The sequence below is a fragment of the Drosophila arizonae genome, chromosome 4 (assembly GCF_054131065.1).
Source record: "Drosophila arizonae isolate 15081-1271.41 chromosome 4, UAZ_ARI_1.0, whole genome shotgun sequence".
NCBI classification, from domain to species: domain Eukaryota; kingdom Metazoa; phylum Arthropoda; class Insecta; order Diptera; family Drosophilidae; genus Drosophila; species Drosophila arizonae.
In genome coordinates, this window is record NC_142924.1 from 18,851,095 (window position 1) to 18,859,941 (window position 8,847).

Sequence of the window (8,847 nt, forward strand, 5' to 3'; positions counted from 1 at the left end):
GGGAAACAAACAAACAGAGCAACCAACACGGCGGCTTAATTTGTATGATCAAGTGGACAGGGCGGTCGGTCGGGTGGGTTGGCCAAGGCTGGCGACGTTTTATTAAAAACGACACACACACGCACGCCACAAAAGCGAATCAGTGCAACAAAGTTGCAGCGGTGACCGGCTTCAGTTTAAAATGAAATACGCGCCACAGAGCACTTGACCAGGCATGGGACCCAGGTCCAAACAGGCCAAGCACACACAGAGACACTGTGTGTGAGAGAGAGGGAGCATCTTGTGTGTGTGTGGCCGTGGCTCGTCGCGCTTTGGCATAATAAATTAACAAATTTGTCTGCACTGCGCTCTCGATATTCATGCGGCGCTGACAGGCAACAGGAGAGACGCAGCCACCTGTGTCCAGTTTTTGGGCAACTGCTGCTGTCCATTTGCCTGCTGCCAATCATGCCGGATTAATAACAACGCACACACAGACAAAGAGAGAGAGAGAGAGAGTGAGCGAGAGAGGCAGAGAGAAAGAGACATATATACAGCCCTCTGCTTTATTCATGCCCAAACTCCAAACAAAAAAAGCAAAACCAAACCATTCAAGCAAAAGTTGCTGCTGTATGTGGCAGCTGTGCTCCTGCTGCTGCTCCTACTCCTGCTCCTGCTGCTGCTCCTGCTGCTACTTCTCTTGCGGACGGCTACTAAATGACGCGTCGCATGTTGGCATTGCCGAGTGCCGCCTGTCAGTGCATTACATGACAGTTCGGACCCACTCTCTGGTGGGGTACCAACGGACCACTGTTATCTGGGTTTTAATTGTAACGGGCACCCAAGTCGAGTGCATTTGCTTCGCTCCCTCCTCGAACCCAGCCCAGCAGAGATGCTCAGTCCACTCATCCATTGAATCCATTCCACTTGGACAATGTCTGTCAATATTTTGCGTATTTCATTGTTGCAGTCCAGTTACCGCTGCATTTGTTATTGTTGTTGCTGTGCGAGATTTATGCACAATGTGACCAGCACAGCACTTCACTCCATTGCAATCCCCTGCTCTCAATACGCTCTGGTCCACTCCTCTTTAGCCAAGCAACCGCAACATGTTGCAGGATGCGCGCTTAACACCCAAATGTAACCCAACCGAACCAACGGCCAACCGACTGACCAACCTGTGGCCATTGTCCACATTCCTCAATGCTTAACCACCGACCGAGAACACTCCACAAACATTGACGAGAGATACCCTAGAAATAATAACAATGAAGTATATCGTTATTATTATTATTTTTTTTAATTGGCAAAAGAAACTATGAGTTCCATTTAGTTATATTATTCTTATACATATTATATATATTTTTGAAATTTATTTATTTTTTTAAATTATATATTTAGAAAATATATAATTTTATTTAGATATGTATCGAATATAAAATATTTATATTACAGAGAATTTTCCATGATCATAAAATATTTTTATGTTAATTTTAACTATTATTGTTGTATAATTTTTTAAATTTGTTTAAGTACTATATTTAACAGTCTATATAATTGAATTCATAATTAATAAATTATTTGCTATTTTAATATCAAATATATATGAAGTTAGCAAATTTCAAATGACATTTAATAAATCTTATTTTATTTAGATATTTCCGAAAATTTATTAATAATATATTATTTATATTATTAATAAAGATTGACCAAATTGAATACTACAATTTATACGTTCTGTTATTTGTTTATTCCGTTTCATTTCATTATTCTGACAATTTATATATTATAAATAAATTAAAATTGTATTCACAATATAAAAAGAAATTATCGTTTGCCATTCTAGGGTATTTATGCGTCGTTTACTTTGCTTAGAAACAATCATGTTATGTTTTTAGTTCTCCTTTTTTAAGTGCTTCCTTATCCGTTCTGTTTGTCCGACAATTTGGTCAGGCGTCAGCTTTGGCACCTGCTGCCCAGCGCTTCCTGTTCCTGTTCTAAGCACGAAAATTGTTCAGCAGCTTTAGCTAAATATGTTTTTTTTTTTTTTTTGGGCACTCTAAAATTTTTTCTTTATTGTACACATGGCTCACATGTCTCTAGTTCGTTTTATTGGAATTTAATTTTGGCTTTGAAGCTCGTGACATTCTATTTGGTTTTGTTTTCTCTGTGTGTGTGTGTGCGTTGCTGCTGTTGTCGAGGCACGAATTTGTTTCGAAATTGAATTAGATTGGCCGAGTGAGCGAACGAGAACAGCAGCTGATTTGATTGCATTTCCCGGTTGCATGTTCGTTAGATGAGCCAAAGGAATTTTTGTGGCATGCAATTTGATTAACTGCCGCGCGCTGCATAAATTATGTCAAAATTATCCAAATACCAGAACTCTGTACTCTGCGTCCTAACTACACTGACACACTGTGGCTTTAGCTTATATTATAGATGCATTAATTGGCTAAAAGCAAGCATAAATTGATTATGTTATGCAAAATAGTAAATATAATAATGAATTAGCCTAGTTTGGTCGATAGTTTGTGGGTCTAAAAAGAGCTAACGGTTTAATTGCATGAATTTTCGAACATATAAAAAAATAAATTTGTTATTTAAAATTTATGTTAATATATAATATAAAATGAATGACTTTAGTATTTTAGCATACATTACATGAAGTAGAGAAATTTTTAAAACTTGTCTGTTATTTATTTTATTTATTAATTATATATTTGTGTATATTTTTATATATTTTATATATATATATATATATATATATTTTTTTTTTTTTATATATTTTTTTATATTTTTTATAACTATTTTTATATTTTTAATTTTTGTACTTTTATTTTAATTATTTAAATTTATAATTGAAATACCAAGGTTCTTGTCTATTTTGTATATATTTTTTATAATAATAATTATTTTTAAAATTTATAATTGAATTGCCAAATATCAAGATTCCAGTCTATCATCTATATTAGTGGTGAATAGATACAATGAATATGAAGCCATTCTTCTATATATATAATATTTTGCCATACATTCAAATATTTCTTCGAATTCTCGGATACATACAAATATATCTATATAATTTTTTTTTCTTGTCTGCTCCTTGCAAGCAACTTATTCGTCACGCACTCATCGCTTATAAACCCTAAGACCAGAGGCCAATTTCGGTTTAAACGCCTAAACTCGCAAATCTAATTAGGCAGCCTATTAAATTTTATGTCTGGCATCAAGTTATAAAAACTTTCAACAGCATAGGCTTACAAAAATGAATGGAAATTGTGACCCATGTCTAGTTTAAAAATTATGCTAATTTTTTTTCTCGCTAACTGACAAATTTTACGACTGCCTGCAACAAAAATAATAAAAAAATAAAATTTGCACAAATTTTATGACATTCTAATAAGCAAATTTGCGAGTTTTTGCATAATTAGCCACAGTCGGAGGCGCGTTTAAAGCTCGTAAAAAATGGTTTGGCACGTGCAGCGGGTGAAGAATTTTGCCAACAGCTGTCGCATTGGAGGCAAGTCATAAATGTCCAATCTAAATATATATATGTACAGATATTTTTGTAAAGTTAAATGAAATGATTAGTGACGGCTGAGTGAGAAGTTGTTCGCATTTGGCTGCAGGCGCGATAAAAATGCAATAAAATTCGCGACTGACAATAAAATCAGAGTTCGATATTCGCAGGGTTGACGAGTTGCTGACGATTCTTGACGATTGCGAAAGGGCTGGATGCGCGGGGGGTTGATAATGTGCTGTTTTGCATAGAAATTACGCAAATACACCGAAGAGTAGATGCCGCACAAGGGATGCATGTTGCAGGTTGTAAGAGTCAGCCAGGCAGCCAGCCAGCATATCAGCTCAATTCGGATCTACATATACCTATGTGGGGATATATTCAACCTTTGCCCGCCTTTTGTCGCATTTTCCACTTTATTAATTCGCCAATTGACAGACTTATTGCAAATTGAAAACAAAAGCGCGAACAACTTCACCAACATCAGCAGAGAGAGGGCGAGAGAGAGAGAGAGAGAAAAAAATATCGAATCGGCATTCGTTATGCACGCTGCGCCCTGAGCTATGCAATAAAAATCAAGCCCGAAACGAATTTGCGCAATCAGCTGGAAATTATTTACATGTTTATACGAAATTGAAACAACAAACAACAGACACACGCACATACACACACACAATGTCAGCCCGCAGCAGCCCAACATATGCACTGTCCTTGTCCTGTGTCCTTTGTCCTTTGTCCTTGCCGTGCGTACAACTCAATAAAAGGCGCAAATTTACATAGAAACTATGCGCCGCACATCCACTCATAAATTCCACAATTAATGATGCAAAAAGTGCGAAAAGAATTTGTAGCACAATTTGCATTGTTCGCTGGCCATAAAGGCGAGATGCATGAGCGTGTGTGTGTGCTAGCTGGTGTAAGAGTGTGTGTGTGTGTACATATGTTTCGAGTGAGCTTCCGCCACGTTTCGGATGTGGCTTTCAGCAAGTTGGCTTTTAAGTCAATTGCCAAGCGCGAGTTGCTTATATTTTGGGCAGGATTTGCCAATTCCAATTCGAGTTTTTAAGAACTCTTATTGAGGGAGCTGTAAGATTTTGGTTACTTTATATCTTGTTTGTATTTTAATTGTTCTATTTTTATAAGAATGTTAGAGGGTTCAATAAGTATGAATATGCTGTGCTCTCTTTAGTCTGAATTGCAGAATAAATTCACAAAATCTCAAAATAAAAATCCCTAAATTGTCGCAGTCTGTTGATTCCATTCCAGTCTTCTGCGTATATATAATAGTTCTAGCTAGATTTACAGAGCATTTCAAGTGCTCAAAATCTTGGTATTCTTATCCCTTTATATTGGGACAATATGTGCCTGGGCCTGGCCAAAAGAGCAGATATTAAGCGATGCAGGCCAAGGAAGAAAGAGACAGTGAGAGAGAGAGAGAGAGAGAGAGAGAGAGAGAGTGAGTGAGCGCAAGTGCGAGCAAAACAGGAAGCAGATCATCAATTCCAGGCAATATATGAGCATTGTGGGCAGCTGCTTTGGCTGCTTCGCACAGCTCATGGCCAAAATAATTTGAATGAAAAGTCCATTATGGCTTCCTGTGCGCGCCGGGAAAGACCGAACCGCAGCGACGCCAGCAACGGACGATGCCAGGCGCCAGCGCAATTCACAGTGATTCACAGTGACCACACAACCAGAGCCAGAGCCAGAGCCATGGGCCATGGGCCATTGGTAAGGGGCAAAGAGCTTGTGGCGGCTCGAAGGATGTGAGCGCTCTGCAATCCTTTGGCCAGTCGCACGGCCATCTGGCCATTGCTTAAGTGCACTTTACACATTTCTTTTATTGTGCCGCCTTTGGGCACATAAATTCAATTTGACCAAATTGTTTTTTCTCTTTGCGCCCTTAACATGTACATATATATTTATGTATAAATTATTTTTTTCGTTTTCTTTTTCTGTTTTTTTTGCAATTTATTTATATGCAATTTGCATAAATAATCACTTTTACATGCTTGTCCTCTGTCATCCTGGCTGCATATGCAAATGCCTGGCTCATGAAATGCGCATTAAGTTGCTTTAATTGCATTCAATTATGCATCGTTCAGTGAGTGGGAACGGGGGCGGGGGCAGCTGAAATCAAAAGCTCTGCGGCTCGCCTGATAAGACTTTAGCGCAGTAGCGCAGCGGCACGGCGCCTTTGCCTTTGCCTCAAAACTTTGGCGTTTCACTTAATTGCAGTCATTAAATTTATGCAGCTTGCCATGTTATCATAACGAGAGAATGTGTCGCCCGGTGCATGTAATGCGCTCAGTGTGTGTTATTGTTGTGGTGTGGCAGACGACGACGATGGCGTATGCGTTACTTACACACTCATACACACACGCACTCATCCTTATTGAACTATGTGCACACAATCTGCAGTTCATGCCACCACACACACACACATATCCACAATGCACACTTGAATAATTTCAACGCGGATTATACTAATTAGGCGCGCCAAAATGCCCTGTGGGCAGAGATGGAAGCCCCACATAGCTATGCCTAAGTCACAAAATGCCCATCTTCCTTCTTCAGTTGCTGGTGCGGCTCGCTTCCGCTGCAAATCTCAAATTCATTATCCGCTTATCACGCCCCCAAAATACTATATATTGAGCCCGATGCGGAATATAATGTTCGAGGGTTTAGCTTGCAGAGAAATGAAAGCTTCAATTCTCTGACTCGAAATGAAGCCGTAGCTTCGTTATTGAGTATAGATTTAATATTGTGAATTTGTTTTTAGTTACACTAATATTGTGAAGATGCAGCGAATAATGCATAGAGTGATAAGACCCATTATATACTCGATTTTCTATATTTGGTATATTGCATAATAAATTATAAAACATAATTAAATTAAAAGAACACACCCTGAATTAACTAGTAAAACAAATTAAAATTTTAATAAAACTATATACATATATACATATTTGTAAATTCATTTAATTTATTCATAGCTAAAAGTTTTTTATGTAAAATACGTTAAAAAAAAATATTAATTTAAAAAATTCAATTAAATTATCTATATATATAAAAGAAAGTTGTGTAAAAGTGAAGACTGCTTATAACTTGATTTGGGCTGAACCAATTTTCATGGTTTTTGATTTGTTGGATTTGTCTCCGCAACGAGTTTAGTATAGGGTCTTAAAAATACTGAAAAAATTTGCCGAATACTTGAAAAACGCGGTTTTTTCCCCAAATGTTCAAATTTTTTTTATACCCAGTAGGCTTGGTAACAGTGACAGTTTTGACAATAGTGTAGAAGTAAATAAACAAATGTAGTCAGTCAATCTACGGTCTCCTGACCTCGAGCAGACCTGACTATTCAAAAAAAAAAAAAAAAAAAAAAAAAAAAAAAAAAAAAAAAAAAATTCAAATCAAAAGGAAAAATATTTCAAATCAAAAATCTGCAAAAAATCAAAAGATTAAAACCTGACTGTTCAAAAAATAAATAAAAAATTAAAAATTCGAAATTAAAAAAAAAAAAAGGTAATTATTAAAAAGTGTATTTTTGGCTTTTTATATTTTCGGACTTTTAAACTTTATAAATATTTCAAATCAAAAATCTGCAAAAATTAAAAAAAAAATCAAAAGATTAAAACCTAACAATCAAAAATAAATAAAAAATTCAAAATTCAAAATTCGAAATTAAAAAAAAAAAAGTTAATTATTAAAAATTGTATTTTTGGACTTTTACAAAAGCTAAATATCTCGAAAGTTCAGGTATTTGTTTGTCTCAAACATAAATTTGTGTAAATTATTTATATTTATATTTCTCGATTGTTTTATATGGTTTTGTGCGAGGGCAGTATTACTATTAATAAAAATGCCGCGTCCTAGAAGATCTAATCTTTCCCGGCGGACCCATAATGCAATTAGGCAACGGAATAGCGCGAGTCAATTATCTGACGAAGAGCGAGAAATCGCCCGAGAAAGGCTCCGCGTTAGTACCCAGGGAAGAAGGGCCTTAATTCGTGCTTCTCAAAGAGAGGCAGCCCGTGAAATGGCAATAAGAAATGGTTCAAGGATTGATTTGAATCGAGCAGCGTTTCGATATGATTGCACCATTGATTACAGCTTGAATCGTTTAGTTTGCATTGGTCCAATGGACGTTGTTTGCTAGCATTGTGGCGCATTGAAGTTTGCTGGTGAAACGCCCGGTTTGTGCTGCCTTAGTGGTAAAGTGACATTGCCATTAGCGGTCACCATAGCCATTGCGTTCCCTGCTTTATGGCGAAACACTAGAATCACGACATTTTCTAGCGAACACTCAAAAATACAATGCCTGTTTCCAAATGACATAATTTGGGGCGGAAAATATTGGAGACGGATATTTAAGGTAATTTACGTTAAAAATTTTATTTTCTATGACTGCCAAAAAAAAATTTTGAATAATGTAGTTTGTTAGATTTCTGTAAATAGTGTTTGTAAATATAACTATAATAACTATGGCTTTGAATTTAAAGATTCAAGGCCAGATTTGCCATCGCATTGGATCATTGCAACCTATTGAAGATGCACAGCAAAAATTCTTGCAAATATACTTCATGGGCAATATGGAAGAACAACTTGACCGGCGTCAAGAAATGAACACAGCTATGAAAAGAGCAATTCTCCATGATTTGCATGCTTAGAAATTTAAACCAACCAAAACTGTGCAATGGAACGCGTTTGGTGATAAGAAAACTGATGAGCAATGTGATTCACGCGTTGATACTCAAAGGAAAATTTAAAGATGAGGAAGTTCTTATTCCTAGGATTCCGATGAGCTCAACAGATATGCCCTTTGAATTTAAACGAATTCAATTCCCGCTTCGTCTTGCCTTCGCTATGACGATCAACAAGTCACAGGGCCAATCTTTGACTATTTGTGGCCTCAATCTAGAAAATGCGTGTTTTTCTCATGGTCAATTGTACGTGGCATGCTCACGTGTTGGCAAACGATCCGCATTATTTGTTCTTGCACCCGACCAAAAAACGAAGAATGTCGTTTACAACAAGGTGCTTGAATGAAAATCCGATTAATAAATTTATCAGTGTATCCCAGCCTGAACAACATCGCTTTCAACAATTTTTTACCTAGAAATAATATAGAGGGCAATGCAACGTTTGCCGGGCCAGCTAGTATCTAATATATTCAAATCCAAAAAATATAATAATAATAAAATGCAATAAGTTGCTCTAATTTTATTAAATATACAACCCTTACTGCTACTTCGATGATATAAAAAATAAATATAATAATAAATATTAGTAACATTTCTATTAATAAAAAAACTTTTCTTATATTAAATAAAAATAAAATAAATCTT

The 8,847-nt window shown here is 36.3% G+C and overlaps 1 long non-coding RNA gene across 1 annotated transcript; it reads left to right on the forward strand.

The window, feature by feature from the left end:
• Nucleotides 1–6,549: 6,549 nt before the first annotated feature.
• Nucleotides 6,550–8,591, forward strand: LOC149269346 (uncharacterized). The gene is made up of 2 exons (XR_016269875.1): nucleotides 6,550–7,258; nucleotides 7,345–8,591. It is a non-coding gene; the product is annotated as an uncharacterized LOC149269346 (long non-coding RNA).
• The last annotated feature ends 256 nt before the right edge of the window (nucleotides 8,592–8,847 follow it).